Below are 16,431 nucleotides of genomic sequence, written 5' to 3' on the forward strand. Positions count from 1 at the left end.
ATCCACACAGCCCAGGGGAACACTCCAGAGCTGCCCAGGTGACTCAGACTCCACCCATTTGCCCTTGATGTGCAGGTTCCATTCACAGTCCCTGGAAATAACACAGGAAGAGGGAGAGAAAATGAGGGAGGAGGACTTGCCCTGTAATCTGAGGGAGGGGTCCTTAGTCGGGGATCACCATTCACACACTTAACAAGGTTCTCCCCTGAGCTTCTGCAAAGGAACGTTATCACTGTAGGTTACCACGTGGAGCCGTAGCTATGGACAGATTGTAAAGTGAGGTTAGTAATATGTCACTCCAGATATGTCCCACTGGAGGGCTTCCTTGCCTTCAGAGATGGTAGATAGACTTGGCTGGTGCCTTGGATCCAGGGCCTGGGGCAGCTCCGTGTCTTCCCCCAATTCCTGCTGCGCTTGGTCTCAGATCAGGCCCAACTCAGTTCAGAATGGGGAGACTGGCCTCCCTTGCCAACCCCACAAGAAATGCCATGACACCAAGCTTACCGTGGTCTCTGTGGCCCTCTGGGAGGTTGGTAGGACATGCTCACGCCCATACTCCTCATGTGTGTCTCTCCCAGCAGGCTAACTAGCTTTCCCTTTGTCCTCCTGGAGAAATTAAAGCATCTCCATCTTACTACAGTATTCCTTCCACAGACCGTTGTACAGGCAGCAGGGTGTCCTGGCTGAATTCATACTGAGAATCAGAGTTTGGCTATTTGTTGAGCTTCTCAGTAGGGTGTTGGAATCTGCAACAAAACCTTGATTTTGGAGGTTAGAAAGAGGGCTGTATCAGTCACCTCTTGTCACAGTAATGCTGTGTAATAAACAGAAAACCCAGTGGCTTCACATGACTCTATTTAGTTCGCAAGTGTGTGGTTTAGTTGGGTGATTCGTTGGGTCTCCCTGGCCCTACTCTTGCGAAAGCAGGTCATCTACAAATGTCTCTTGATCTTGGCAGGGCAGCTCTTCTGGGGTCTGCTGGTCGGGTGGCTGGCTCCGAGCTGAGGCGAGCCTTCCTCAGCCTGAAATCTAAGCCAGGCTGTTCTAGGGCGTGTTGAGGAACCAAGAGAGTGAATGGAAGTGCTCAGGCCTCTCGAGGTGCAGGCGTGGAACCGACACACCATCACCTCGGCCTCATTCAGCTGACCAAAGCCAGTCGCAGGCCAGCCCAAATTCAAGGGGCTGTGGGAGATTCCAGTCCTTAACGGGAAGAGCTGAGTGTCTCATTGCAAAGGGCACACACACAGAAAGGGGCAGAGAATTGGGATTTCTTTTACATTCAACCCACTGCAGTCGTCAGTTAATATTTGTTCTTCAGTGACTCGAGAGATAAAGCAGATAGGACACCGGAGGGGGATGGCTGAAGTATGTCAGCCTTTCCCTTTCTTCAATTCAGCCTCAGGCGACTTGTCTGGAACTTCAGCAGATTGAGGTCAGGGAGAGAAATGAGGGGAGCTAAGTTCACGACAGACTCTAGACACAGATTTGGAGATAGGGTCATTCTCCCCTCTGACCCCGCATCCCACCTTACACATACTCTGCCATGCACACCTCCCCCGCTGTGGAGGGTAGGGGTGGGGACGAAGTAGCAGAGCAGGTTCTCCAAGGTGACTGCAGCACCTGAGGCTGTGGCTGGTGAGGCACCTTGGCAAGGAGGTTTGTCCTTGAGCATATGAGAATCCCCAATCTCTGACTCCCAGAAATGGCCCAGGGAGACTGGGAGGAGGAAAGTGAGTTCCTGTGTGCGCAAAAGGGGATAGAGCTTATAGTTCTGGAATTGATATTAACATCACCTCGTTTGTATCTACAGGTTGATGAGAACTATATATAGTGAAGCATCTCTAAGAACGTATACTATACTTCTTTCAAAAGGCTGGTGCCCAAGGCATCCTTTTGAGTTCTCTCACTTCAGGTTTGTCTCTGGCCATATGTTCCCGGCTTGCACTCATTCTCTGGCTTCTTTCCAGTCCAGGCCTCCAGCTTGACCTACCGTCCGATCATTCGGATCCTCGTCTTCCTGCTTTCTTTCCCTGTGTGTGCTCAGCATTTGCCTGCTGGCATGGCCTCTCTGCAGAAAGAAAACCTGCAGCGGACTGATCTGCAACACACTCTCCGGCATCCCACTCACCCACCCCTTCGTGTGCTTCCGCCAAAGAGGACGTTCCGCCAAAGAGGACACATCTGCTGCACCCACCCCTTCGTGTGCTTCCGCCAAAGAGGACGTTCCGCCAAAGAGGACACATCTGCTGAGTGTCTGTAAGCGGATGTTGGCGCCAGTAAGTTAGTAAGAAGGACCCCAAATGTAACAGAGGTTAAGGGCAGTTCAAAACTTGCCTTGAAGTTTCTTTAGTAGCCAAAGCATGCAAAGAATTGGAAATGGCGCAAACATCCATCAGTAGGGACCTGCTTAAATAACTTATGGTAATATGGGCTCAAGTTTAGAGGACTTACCATGTGCCAATATGTAATATTTGTAAAGATATTCTAAGTGCTTTGCAAATATTAACTTTTAAAATCATCATAGCAATCATTTGAGATAGATCCGTATAGATCCTTATAATACACATAGGAAAACTGAGGCACAAGATGGTTAAGTGACTTACCTAAGGTCACATAGTTAGGAGTGAGAGAACTGGGATTCATCTAATTCCAGTGCTTCCGTGTTTCATAACTATGCTGCACTGCCACTCAACCTGGATGTTGGGAAAAAACAGATCCAAACAATGAGGATAGAATATAAAATATTTAGTTGTATATACTTAGAAACAGGCTGCAAAAGAATGAGTATGAGTGTAGTTTGGTACCTACATAAGAAAAAATATCCAGGCAGATATACACCAGGCAGACAATACTATATCTCTGAAGGATGGGACTGTGGAGGACTCCTCCTTTCTAGGTCATACATTTCTATATAATTTTAACGTTTGAAACAAACATGTATTGCTTTAGAAAACAAACAAGACAAATAACGCTTTTTTAAAAGGATGACAATTATGCTAACTTTAATCTTTTAAAAAGTTAGAACTAATAAGTGAAATGGTGACAGCAGGCCTTGTTAGTTCATATCTTCAGGACTTTGCGTAATGCTGGTTCCTTCTACCTAGAATTCCTTCTACCTTTACGTGGCCTTCGTGGGCTTTCGTTTATCTCCAAAGTCCAGCTTGTGTCATTTTCCCCAGACACAGTACACTCTTGCCTTTGTACTATTGTTATCCATGGCTTGCCCTTCTTTTGATTCATTTACTCCATTGTGTCGCGATTATTCTTTTCATAGTCTGCCTCCCACTCTACTCAGTGAACTCTTTATATAAAGTATGTGGAGCAAAGTAAATGTCCAATAAATAATTGTTTTCACTTAATTGAATTCAACTCTGAGAAAGTGGCCCCGGTAGCTAGTTCCTCTCCATCCACAAGATGGAGAATGTTGCTTATGGGTAGGCCTATATCCTCAGCTCTTGGGAAGCAGAGTTCAAAACACTGAGAGCAAAGATAAGTATGACCGAGCAGGAACTCTAAAATGGGAAATGGGCCCAATGCCCTTGGGAGACTCCACTGCTCTGATTAAAAATGGCCTTGACAAGCAGGAAACTGAGAAGGAATCAGAAGAATCCCAAGGGGCCACTTAGAGAACTTTCTTGGAGAATAGTTGGTTAAAAATATATACATAGGAGATAAGAAAAGTCTTGGGACCAAGGATAAAATCAAAGGGTGGCCTAATGCTAAGAATAAATTTAAGAAAGCTGGAGTCTAAAATAAGCCAAGTTCTGCAAAGTGTGCCAAGAACATCTGAGATAATTTTTACCATATCTACAGCAAGAAGAATATAAAGGGACAGCATCTGGGCTTGGGGCTGCTGGCCTCTGTTTCTGATGAAAGAGTAAGCAGGAGTGCTTGGTCAGGTTGCTGGGCTCCAGGGGTTAGAGGGTCAGGCAGAGAGGCTGGCCACCAGCGTGCCACATCCTCACTGTGCCTTCACGCATCCTGCTTCCTGAATCCTGGACGAAGCCCCCGCTCCCTGGACTGTTTGAGCTGACAGAGGACCAGTACCATCTCTGCAGCCATTCTAAGCACGTGAGAGCCACGGACAGTGTTTACAAGACATGACATCACTTCCACCAATCACCCTCAGAGGGAACTATAGAAGCAATCTCATTCTGACTAAACAACGTTTTATTTTTAGTCTCTGGTTGCTGCAGTGATTAGTTTCCTTAATTTCCATATCTCTCCAAACCTGGAAGAAACATTTCTAAAGCCTTGCCTTAATGCATACATTAAAAAAAAAAAAACGTACCTATGCCCAAAGCCTGAGGATGAGAAAAAAAAAAAAAATCTGTCTAATTTAGAAGCACTAATGAGTGTTTTAAACTATAGCAGGAGTGGAGGAAGGGTAGGGAGGCGGGCACCCGGATATCGTTATTGTTAATAGCCAGCCTAATTTGTAGCATCTGAAGTAACTGTTTACGCTCAGTTTGTACTAATTGTCTTGTGGTTTTTAAAATTGCACAGAATAGGTTTTTTTTTTTTACCACTTTCTACTTCATAAAAATTACCTAATTTTTAAATTAAAGTCCAAATGGTCACAATTAACTTACTTTATAAATACAAACCTGTATTCAGCGTGCTAGGGCTGAATTTTCATTGTTGTGCGTGTCCAAGTTTCATATACATTAATTTAAAATCTCCAGGTGCTAATGGAGAATAAAGGAGAAATCAAATAGATGAATTTGCATAAAACAAATTAGTGTAAATTTACTCTTCCCCAATAAGCCCTAGGAAATGAAAACTTAATTATCAAGTCATCCTACAGCCATGATCTATGGCTTGACTTCCCCCCCAAAAAGCCTAAGAAAAATATTTTACAAATGCAGATTAGTCTGAATTACATTATATCTTCATTGGATCACCTATGTTAATATTCATGTGCTATTACTTACATTTTCCTAAGCTCATCTAGGACCAAACTTACAGATTCCAATTAAAATGCACTCTGGAATGTCAAGCAGAGGGTTGCTTGTCTCCAGGGCACAGTATGAGTTTGGCATTTTTGCTTATGTAAATAAAGTGCCACCCAGGATTTATTTGCCTTTTTCAGCATGGTTATACTTCTACGTTATAAATCATCGATTTATAGTCATTTGCTATAAATCATTGCCAGGTTATGGAGATAGAATCTTAGAAAACAAAAGCACTCCACAGGGTTATTTACCTTGATTCCTTCTGCAACTGGAACTTAGGAGCTGGGGGATGGGTGTGGAGAGGAGGAAGAGCTTTACTATTTCCCTTTTCACATTTAGAGTTTTATATGATGTGCTTGCATTACCTAGTCAGAAGTATAAACTAATTATTTAAAGCCGTTGCTCATCCCTGAGACTGAGGGCACGCAGTATATAAACAGGTTTACTCAGAACTTAGGTTCAGTCAACCAGCCCTCTGTGTGCTTGTTTAAAATCTTCCCGTTGTCCTCTTACTCAAATTATTTAACCCCTTATTCAGCTTCTCCCACAATGCTTCTGAAATGGTTCTCCTGAAAATCACTGCTTCTTTCATTTTTGCCTCTCGGAAGCATCTTGTACGATCGATAATTCATTGATGCCTATTCGTTCTTTCAGTCATTCAGTGAGGTCTGATGTAGCCCCCTCTTTGATCCAGGCACTCTGAGGGACACAAAGACAAATAAACTCCAATCCCTTCTTTCAAGGAGCTCAGTGTGATGAAGGAAGGTTATATTACATTGTGATAGGTTATATGAAAGAGGTCTTTACAGAAATGTGATGGGAACTCTAAAGACATACCCTGCTCAGCTTGGTTGGGGAAGGGGAGAATGCCAGAAAATGATGGCAAGAGACGGTCACTCTTGCTGATGCTTCAAGGGCACAGACTAATTATCTGTGCATAAGAGAGTGTGTTGGTGTATTCAGAAGAGTGCTTTGAGTACACAGTTTGCGTGGGACTTTATATTACAGTTGAGGCTGAAGAGATACTCAGACACGAGACATGGGAAGCCTTAGGTGCCAAGTTTTAACTTTAACCCAAAGGTAATTGGAGCCACGCAGGGGTCTTCTCCCACGTAGGATTTTAAGCATATTTGTGATATTCAGATGCGCATTTCAGACCAGTCACTCTGACAGCAGTATGGAGACTCTAGAAAAGGAAGACATAAGGATCAGAAAGACTGGGAGTCTGTTGCCAGGAACCAGGAGAAAAATGGCAAGTCCTTAACTTACATGGAGAGGAAAGGATAGAGTTTTAAAATGGAACCAGGACGACTCAGTGATGAATTGGATTGGGAGTAAACAATGAAGGAATGGTTGGATCTGGAATGAAGCCTAGGCTTCTGATATCTTCCCAAAGATTCCCTTCTCTATGGCCTCCATGGGAGGCACTAGAGGGCAGGAATTAATAGTATAGGCTTTGGAGTGTAAAAAATATGGTTTTAAAAGTTGGCTGTACTATACATTAATATGCTAATTTTGGGGGAAATTTCTTAACCCCTTTAAGCTTCAATTTCCTGATAGGTAAAATGGAAGTGATATACCACATAACTCATAGCAAAGTGTACATAATAAATGTTCAATAAACACTAGCTGTTTACTATTACTGTTATCTTTATTGTTCTAATTTATTTTTGCCAAATAAAGTAAGGCATTATTAAAGATGATTGTATTATACACATAAAACATTGAAAACTGCAACTATTATAATTCAAAAATTGCAAAAAACTAACATGACTATTCTACTTAAACAATTTAGAATTCTCAAGAAGTTTTAGCTAATGTATTTTCTTCTTTCTCTAAACTTCCCTTTAAGTGGCTGAGACAGTTTGTATTGCTTTATTGCTCTTGGAACTCAAAGATGGCATTCTCATTTTTAAAAAGTGATCTTGCTGCATCTAAATATCTGAAAATTTCACTTGAGACATTGTTAGGGTTTTGAAAACAAATATATTGATTTTAAAAATTATCTCAAATTTACAGACAAATTGCAAGTTCAGTACACAGAATTTTTTCTTTTTTCCATGCTTTAATATCTTAGTGTGTATTTCCTACAAACAAGGACATTCTTCAACAAAACCACAATACAACCATGGAAAGCAGGAAATTAACATCGGTTCATTACTACCATCTACTCCTGGGTTCCACCCATTGTCCTCATTATGTTCTCCATAGCAACAGGATGCAGTTCAGGATCATGCATTGCATCCAGTTGTCAAGTCTTTCGTCTCCTTCACTCTGAAAGAGTTCTTCAGTCTTTGCTTGACTTTCATGCCATTGAGCTGAAGATTACCAGTTAATTATTTTGTAGAACCCCTCTCCATTTGCATTTATCTGATATTTGCTCATGATGAGATTCAGGTTATGCATCTAATCATATATATGATTCCTCTTGGCAGGAATATCAACAGAAGTGATGCTGCTTTCTTATTGCATCCAATCAAGTGACTCAAGATTCCATTTGTACCATTACTGATGGCATTTACTTAATTAAGATGGTGTCTGCCAGGCTTCTTTGCTGTAAAATTACAACTTTTGCCTTTGAGGTTAATAAACATGTTGCAGGGATGTACCTTGAAACTATGCAAACACCTCATTCCTCATCAAACTTTCAGTTTATTCATTTACTAATGTATATGAACTCACGGTTTCCCATTTTATTCAATGCATCATAATCAGTTACTATTATTAATTTTGATGCACATAATGTCCTAACTTTGGCCAGTGAGAGTCCCATCAACTTGGTTCTGTGCCTTATACCATTTTCCCATCATTCTTTGAGCATTTCCTTGCTTTCTGGCTCGACACAATGTTCCATTCCAGTCTGTCCTTTCCTGCCCAGCCCTAGATTTAGCCACTTCTTCATGAAGCCCTGGTTCCTGTCAGTGGAGAATGGATTTAGGATGGATTTAGAGACCTGGGGCACTAGTTGTGTTCACTGGGGAGTCACTGGTTCCAGACCCTGAGGTGGACACCTAGGGAATGTAGAATATAAATACACTCACATATACACAGATATATACTTACTTTTTTTTATCTATTTATATTGATATCTATTTGATATATTCATTATATATTTATATTTATCTTGATATCTATCTATATATTGAAAATCATAAGTTTACATGGGTACTTATAATTTCTTTCTTTCTTTTTTTTTTTTTTGAGGCTGGAACAACACAAGCTTTATTCAACGGTCAAAGAATGGAGAAGTGGGCACCTAGTTCACAAATCAACTTCTCCATGTATTTATAATTTTTTTTTTTTTGCAGTACGCGAGCCTCTCACTGCCGCGGCCCCTCCCGTTGCGGAGCACAGGCTCCGGACGCGCAGGCCCAGCGGCTCCACGGCACGTGGGATCCTCCCGGACCGGGGCACGAACCCGCGTCCCCTGCATCGGCAGGAGGACTCCCAACCACTGCGCCACCAGGGAAGCCCTAGATTTATAATTTTAATCCAATACTACTAAGTTCATTCAGTTTTCTCCCCCTCCATATTTGCAATTCCCTTTTCTTACAGTGGCTCCCATTATCCTTAATATATTATATATTTGATCAATTGACCTGCATGTAACCAGTCTCCCACTGCAGCCACTCCGACTTTCTATGCCAGGCTGCGTCTCTGCGGGGATGCCCTCATCCTGTTGCTCAGGCTCAATGACTTATGTTGGGCCTCACCTTGTATGGGCACCCTCTTCACCCATCCACCTCCAGTTCTCCATGCGGTGCTGTCCTCCCTCTGCAGAAATGTCCATAAGCCCATTTGTCCTCCAGCACCCAACTCTGGGCCATCATGACTCCCTCACCTGGCACAGACATCACCCTGTTCTGTCCCATCTTAGGTGTTAGGACCAAACAGGTCAGGAAGAGAAGGAAAGGAAGAGAGAAAGAGGCAGAAGGGAAGGTCATCATTATCATTAACATCATTGTATTTCTTTCTATCTTGGTTATCAGTGAGTTCTTTCCTGGCTTATCTTCTTCCTTGTATCCGTCTACTCTGGGCATTTCCCAAAGTTCTGCTTCAGTAGGCAACAGGGGAACAACTCAGAGCTTGGACTAAGTTATCTGCATTACTGCTTTCCGGATCTGAGACCTTGGCAAGGTTCTTATCCTCTTTGTGCATCTGTCTCTCTATCTGAAGAAGTGGAAATAATAATGGTACCTAGTTATAGACCCATCTTTCCAATTTTGGGCACACAGTTCCAGATGAATGGGCTCACATCAGCTCAAATTCAAAATGTAAAAATCAGCTCATTTTCCCCTCACAAAGCATCTTCATCTTCCTGAATTTCCTATTTCTGTAAATATATACATTCATTCTACAAGAATTTATTGAGTGCTTACTATGCAGCAAGCGTGGTGGCTAAGGATCCAGATGTAAAAAGCAAAGTCTTTGCCCCCAAGATGCTTACAATCAAGTGAGGAAGGTAGTGTGATAAGCACCCTGATGGAGTGAAATGGTTGCACCTTTTCTCCTCTAGGAAGAGTCCCACGTTCCACCTTTCTAACAGGAGGACCATACAAGAGTTAGCTGGATGGAGAAGAGGGAAATGGCCTTCTGGGCAGAGTGAGTAGTATGGCCAAAATGCCAGAGATATAACACAACAGAGCACATTCTGAGGTTATGGACTTGAGAACTAGGTCGAGAGAGGCCATGGGGAGGGATGAGGTTGGAGTGAGAGGTGACAGGGTTCAGGGGGCACTGCTAAGGGCTTACTCACTGGTTCTCCTATACCCTTGGTCTCAAATGCCCTTCCTCTTCCCACTTGACTCATCCAAATCCTATCCATTCTTGCTGGCTTTCTCCTTGAAACCTTTTCTTATCTGATCCTTGAGCAACATCCCTTTCCTCTGAACTTTTCTGGCAATGACTATACTACACTGTATTTTATATGATGACGATAATAATGTCTTATATATGTAGAGTAATTACAGTTTTCAGAAACATTTTACCTTTATCCTAAAGTTTGATCTGCATACTAGAACAAGTGTTATTTCTTTTACAGCTACCTGACCCATTAAAATAACCACTGCTTGTGCCCTGCCCCTCTAAGTAGATTGAGAACTCCTTCAATGCAGCAGTTTTGCCTTTGTCTTATTTATATCTCTCACGATGCCTACCAGAAAGCCTCGTAGAGAACTGGTGCTCAAGACATGTATTGTCTTAATATTGATGTGAATTTTATTGAATTCATTAGCATTGTAGTGTTTTTAGCTAGTATGGCATAAATTGTCTTATATATGCTCAGAAATGACTTGTAAGTGGTATAACTAAGAAATGGCAGCGCTGGAAGTATACTATGTCAGGGCTCTGTTCTATGAACCATCTAGTGCCCTCAACTGAGAGAAAAAAACACTCATTACTTTTAAAAACTTTAGGGACCCTTTTGAACTCATCTTCGATGGTATGGCTCCAAATGGCCTGGCATCTTACACTTTGCTTGCTGGCTGGCTTGCTGGGTAGTTACTAGTAGCCTGGGTCAATAAAACTAATAGGAAACAGGAGTTTAAATCTGATAATCTAATTAATTGCTGCAACTCAAAAAAGGAAGGCTGGTAATCGCCCTTTTATTTCCTATAACCTCCTCTCTCTCTAGCTCCATCTCTGCTCACCCTTAGGAGTACTTCCCTATGAGATTTTCAGCCGAGTCTTAAAACCTAGATGTCTGAATAACTAGTTCCACTACCTAGATATCTTCTATCCTTCTAACCTGCAATGTGTTAAATTATTGAACTGTTTGAATTGGTTCCTTGTAAACCTGTGTTCTGTGTTATATGTTTGTGTTATATGTTCTGTGTTATATGTTTGCCCTTACAAGCTCCCAGGGTTAGGTTGGGGAAAGATGTATGTGCCTTGTGAACTGGAAAGATGCAGTGAACTTGGAAAATTGAGTTCAATCACTGATGTATTAGGTTTATTGAGAATCTCCCCTAAGAAGGGCCCCTGATGTAGCTGAGAGCACTAAACAATATAACATTGAAAAGAGGGAAAACAGGGATGAAAACTACAGGGGTAAAATTTTGAAATCTGTAAGAAAAAGTAAAGGTGGTAATAAGAAAAAGCCAATGGACAATTCGAACGTGGTAGAAAGCTGGGCATCCCAAGTCTCCACACAAAGGCAAATATTGGAATGTACTAGAAAGACATAGGTCTAAGTTTTGAAATCACTCAGGTCTAGGGTCAAATCTCACCTCTACTGCTCGATAGCTGGGTGACAGAGATCCATAACTTCTCTGAGTCCTAGTTTCTGCATCTGTAAATTGTGGGTGATTGTGGCGTGCTGGTAAATATTTAACAACTGGATCATAAAAACAAACATCGCAATTTTCAGGTTTTGCCCATTGCCATAGAGTAAATACTTCCACCACAGCTGATTTCAAGCTGCCTATTTAATGTCGCTGAACATAGGGTCAGGAAGAAATGCATAATAGCACATCATCATATAGTATCTTAATTCAAGAGCATAGGCCATATTAAAATGTAGGCAAATAATTAGAAAGGGATGTTTTTGAGAATTACCTATACTTTAAAATATAATTTTAAATTGTAAGTTTATATCATTTTTAATAATGGCTGTTTAATAACCAGTTTGCAAAATTTCAGAATATTTCACAATTAGCTCGTACAAGCTTGGTTCAGGCATATGTTTCGGTGCTTTTAGCTGTGAGTTCAGTGTTGATGAATTTACAATATGTATTACATAAAAGTGTCTTTAAACAAAAGCAAGTGTAAAACAAAGTTATGTATTGATCAGCTGATGAAACTGTTGTGAACAGAGGCTCGCAGGAACCCAGCCCTGTGCTTCTCATAGGAGCGATGATTCACACTGAGTTTATAGAACATCACTCCAGTGAGCAACAAGAAGCAAGTGTATCTACCTTTTCAGAGATGGTTTGATTGAGATAGTTCTGCACTTAGCATGATGCCTGCACACAGTAGGAAAGCCCTAAGAGGTCCCTTCTCTTCCGCAGCTCGCCTTCCCTGTCTGGGGAGTGCTGTGCTAAACCAGGCAGGCTAGCTCAGACGCTACCATCAGTTATGAAATGTACAAACAGCAAGTATTGTTATTGTTGGATGCTCGGCTCCTTCAGGGAGGTGTTTTGGAAATTGTGATCATCTGTCAATTTGCAGTCCATGAGATGCCTTTGAACTACACAAAGAAATGTGTTAACTTGACAACACAAAAGAACTACATTCAGTCAGGAAGTTTGCCCTCCCCGCCAGGGTTCTCCCTGGCTGATGATTGCCAATGTCATATTTTTTCAAGCTGCTTTCCTTAAAGGAAACTGGAGGCTTTTCCTGTCCCACAGCTCAGCATCAGTAAAATCTTACAGTAAAATCTTACAGTAAAATCTTCCACCTCTCATTCTCTGTCCAGACTTACTTTGTCGCCTATGGGTTGAATCCTCAGCAATGCTTAGTCCTTTATTTCTTCCAATGGCCATGTGCCCATCACCCTGCCTTGTCATGTGATGCCCACTACACCCCTGCACACACTGCTGACTCGCTCGAAGTTGGAGCAGTTTTTCCAGTAATGGTTAGGATGGGCATTGCTTAGCCCATGTTCTTTTTCTCATGAAAAATGACAACATGGGGCTTCCCTGGTGGCGCAGTGGTTGAGAGACCGCCTGCTGATGCAGGGGACACGGGTTCGTGCCCCAGTCCAGGAGGATCCCACATGCCGTGGAGCGGCTGGGCCCGTGAGCCATGGCTGCTGGGCCTGCGCGTCCAGAGCCTGTGCTCCGCGACGGGAGAGGCCACAGCAGTGAGAGGCCCACGTATAGCAAAAAAAAAAAAAAGACAACATGTCAGATTATGCTACTTCTTGCTTAAGTCCTTGAAAGGTTCCCCATTACTCTTATTCTAAAACTTGCCCTCCTTACCCTGGAACACAGACCCTGTATGACCCGTCCCTCCCTAACTTTCGAACGTCGTCACCTGCTCTCTCCTCATCTATCTTGCTTCATCACATTGGCCTTCTCGGTGCTCCTTGAACTTCCAAGCCTGTTCCCTCAGCGGCTTGGTGTTTCGGGCTCCTGCTGCCTGGTCTGCAGCTGTCCAAGTTCTTCCTCCAGCCCCTCCTGTCAGTTACATCTTAGCCCAAATCCCCTGTCTGGAAGTTGTCTGTGACCACCCAGTCTGACGAGCCCTGGCAGACATGCAATCACTTTGTTTCTTCTTTACTTTTGTCCTGTGTCACTATGTGAAATTATCATGCTTTATGCGCTAAGTTGTGTCCCCCCAAATTCATGTTGAAATCCTAACCCCTAATACTTCAGGAGATGACTGTATTTTGAGGTGAGGCCTTTAAAGAGGCCTTGAGATACCTTTCACATTTATGCATTCTATGTACATATCCCTAAAAGCCCCAGAAATAGATTACACGTATGAATCAGTGTTCATTGCAGAAGATGGAGGATGTTAAGTTTTTGCCAAATTATGATACCCTTGAAACTTTTTTTCCGTTTTGTTGGAAGAAGGAGATTAACATGATAAAAATTTCATCGATGGTTAGAAAAAGAGGTGATTAAGGTAAAACGAGGCCCTTAGGGTGGGCCCTAACTCAGTATGACTGCTGTCCTTAAAAGAAGAGATTAGGACACAGACAGATACACAGAGAAATGACCATGTGAAGATACAGTGAGAAGGCAAGCCAAAGAAACAATCAACCCTACTGACACCTTGATCTCCGACTTCTATCCTCTGTAGAGAAAGGGGTTGCAGGGGGGATAAATTTCTGTTAAGTCACACAGTCTGTGATATTTTGTTATGGCAGCCCTAGCAAACTAATGCTCCTCGTTTCTTTGTTTTCTTTTTTCCTTTTCTTACTAGATTGGAAGTTGCATGAAAGCAGGAACCATATCTGTGTTATTCTATTCTTAGTGCCTGCAACAATTCCTGGCACCTAATGGGCTCTCTATAAATATTTTTAAATGATTGAATGATGCAGCCAGGAACCTGAGACTTTGGTGTTCAAGTTGTCTCTGGCTAGGCCAATAGATTCATTACTCATTAATTAAAAAACAAACAAAACTCTTGCCTAAAGAATTGCTTCAAGACTCAAGTCATGAGTCCCAGTGCTTAGACCTTCTCACCCCATATTTTTCACAATTCCATTTGATTAATTCTCCAGCTCTCCAACACCCTCTCTACTCAGTTCTTCCGTTTGTTTCTAGACACTTCTCTAGCCTGCATCTTTCTCTGCTGATGCCCTGCATGCCTGGGTCTGGGAAGCTGGTACCGCAGGTGGCTTCCCTGACCTGAGTCCTGCCACAAAACCCCTCAGCTTTCGTGTCCGCAGCACCAGCTGTGGAGGTGGCCCCCACACAGGGAAATGCCGAGTTCAGAAAGACTTGGAGACGAAGTGTGATCTCATGCTCACCTTGTTTCCTAAGAGATGGAATGTTATTGTTGATAGCTCAGATCTCACCAGCAGTCTCCTAAGCGGGTTCTTTCATTCTGCTAACATTCTCTGTGTCCTATTACCTGCCAGGCCCTAGGTGAGGCTCCAGGAACACCACCAGCTTTATGCTGGTTACTCTGTTTGCCCTCCAGCTCCCCCTCCCACCAGATCTCTGCTCTACATGTGGCAGGTGGACCTGTGCTACCCACATCTCCCTGGGTGCCCACTGGCAGCTTTCTGGCGGAGTTCAGCCAGTGGTGGCACGAGAAAGCAGGAAGAGAGAGATGTCAGAGATGTTGACTCCCCATCCAAGTTTCCAGCTCCCATAAGGCAGCTTCTCCACCCACCCCCTCCCACTGGCCTCTGGTTACAGCCCAGGGGGCTAACAGCTTCCCATGCTTGCTGGCCTCTGGGTGCCTTACCATCCAGTTTGACCTTATAGTCCTGCCCAGGCCTCTGAAAATAGTCCTTCGGTTGAAGTTTCTTCCACTCAAACATCTACTAGCGACTTGTTTCCTGCCTGGACTCTGAAACACACTTTACATAATTCTTAAACTACAGTGTTTAGGAATGATGTAACTTTTCTCTCCTCATGCTACAGCGGCTTTGGGGATAATCCAGGATGTGGTCCTCAGGCTCGTCGCTGAGGTGATTAGTTCTGAGGGACCACCCTGCACCCTAGTAGATCCTGGTGCGTGACTCCGCTGTTGGGTTGTCCTGCCATCTTTCACCATTGTGGACACTGCTGCCACTGCTCCAGGTGAAGCAAGTACAGGGTTGGTAGAAACAGAATTAGGGGGCAGAAATCACATGCGCCTTGGAGGGATGTGGCCCAGCAATAAGGAACGGGGCCCAAGAGGAGCTGAGTTGCATCGTGGCTATTTGGTAGAGATGCTTGCAGAGTTAGACTCTGCTGTGTTAACAGAACTGGAAGAGTTCTTGGTCTCCCCAAATGGTGCATTTGCTTATAGTCTATCTTTCTGTACCTCAGAGAAATTCTGGTGGTTTAATTTATTACAATAACTCATGCTTGGAATCAGAATGTTGCTGGGGGTGGTTATAATATTTGTAAGATTTTTAATAGGCTGTCTGCTTTATTTTTTATAATGCTGGTGGTGGTGGGCATGACTGGTTGAATGTCAGTGCTATTTTTATGGCTCTTGAGATATGAGATGACATAAGCTTAAAGCAGAAGAGCAGCTGGGAAGACAGAGTTACACAGGAAAGACAAAGAGGGAGAGAAGGTCTAACAAAGTGGGGCACAGACCCCGAGAAGATGATGTCAGCCAAGCTCCTAAGAGTGCACAAACTCTGAGGGACCATTTTGTGTGTGTTGTGCATCCCAAATGCCTCTTTATAGTTTGGAAATACAGTCTGATATATTTGATCTGATATCTTTATAAATTACATTTTTCCAGAATGAAGTACTACATAAAACTTAACCTGAAGCTTTTATATCTTAATTTGCAAAGAGATACTATAACATAGATATATGTTATGTACGTGTGTGTGTGTGTATATATATATACATATATATATATATATATATATATATATGAGTTTGTTAAATTAACCTTTGTTAAGTGGAGCACAGGGTGTCGGATGGTGAACCGACAACAGAGTTCAACAGACCACAAGAGAACTTGAAACAGAGAGGTTTATTATTCACAGGTCCTGGGGGGAGTAAATGGCACACCTGAAGGGGCCACACAGGGAGGTCAAGGCAGGGTACAGACAGAGAGAAAGAAACAGGACCTGGGGTACATGCTTTTATCAGGGTCCACACGTGGAGTGCTCTGGGGTCCCTGGGCTATGGCCAGATCAGTCAATTCAAGCCAAAAGAGGGAGGTTTTGGTAAGCCCCCTGGGGGGGGTCTTATCTAAGGGATGCATAAGGCATACAAGCACTGGGAGGCAGGAGAGACTGTTGATCACAAGGGCTGAAGTCATATATCGGGGACTTACATTTGCTTGTGACTCTGGGCTGCTATTCAGGACATGCACCTGTATGAGGGGCTAGTGTCAAGTTACGGTCCCT

Source organism: Globicephala melas, chromosome 7, assembly GCF_963455315.2.
Source record: "Globicephala melas chromosome 7, mGloMel1.2, whole genome shotgun sequence".
Lineage (NCBI taxonomy): Eukaryota > Metazoa > Chordata > Mammalia > Artiodactyla > Delphinidae > Globicephala > Globicephala melas.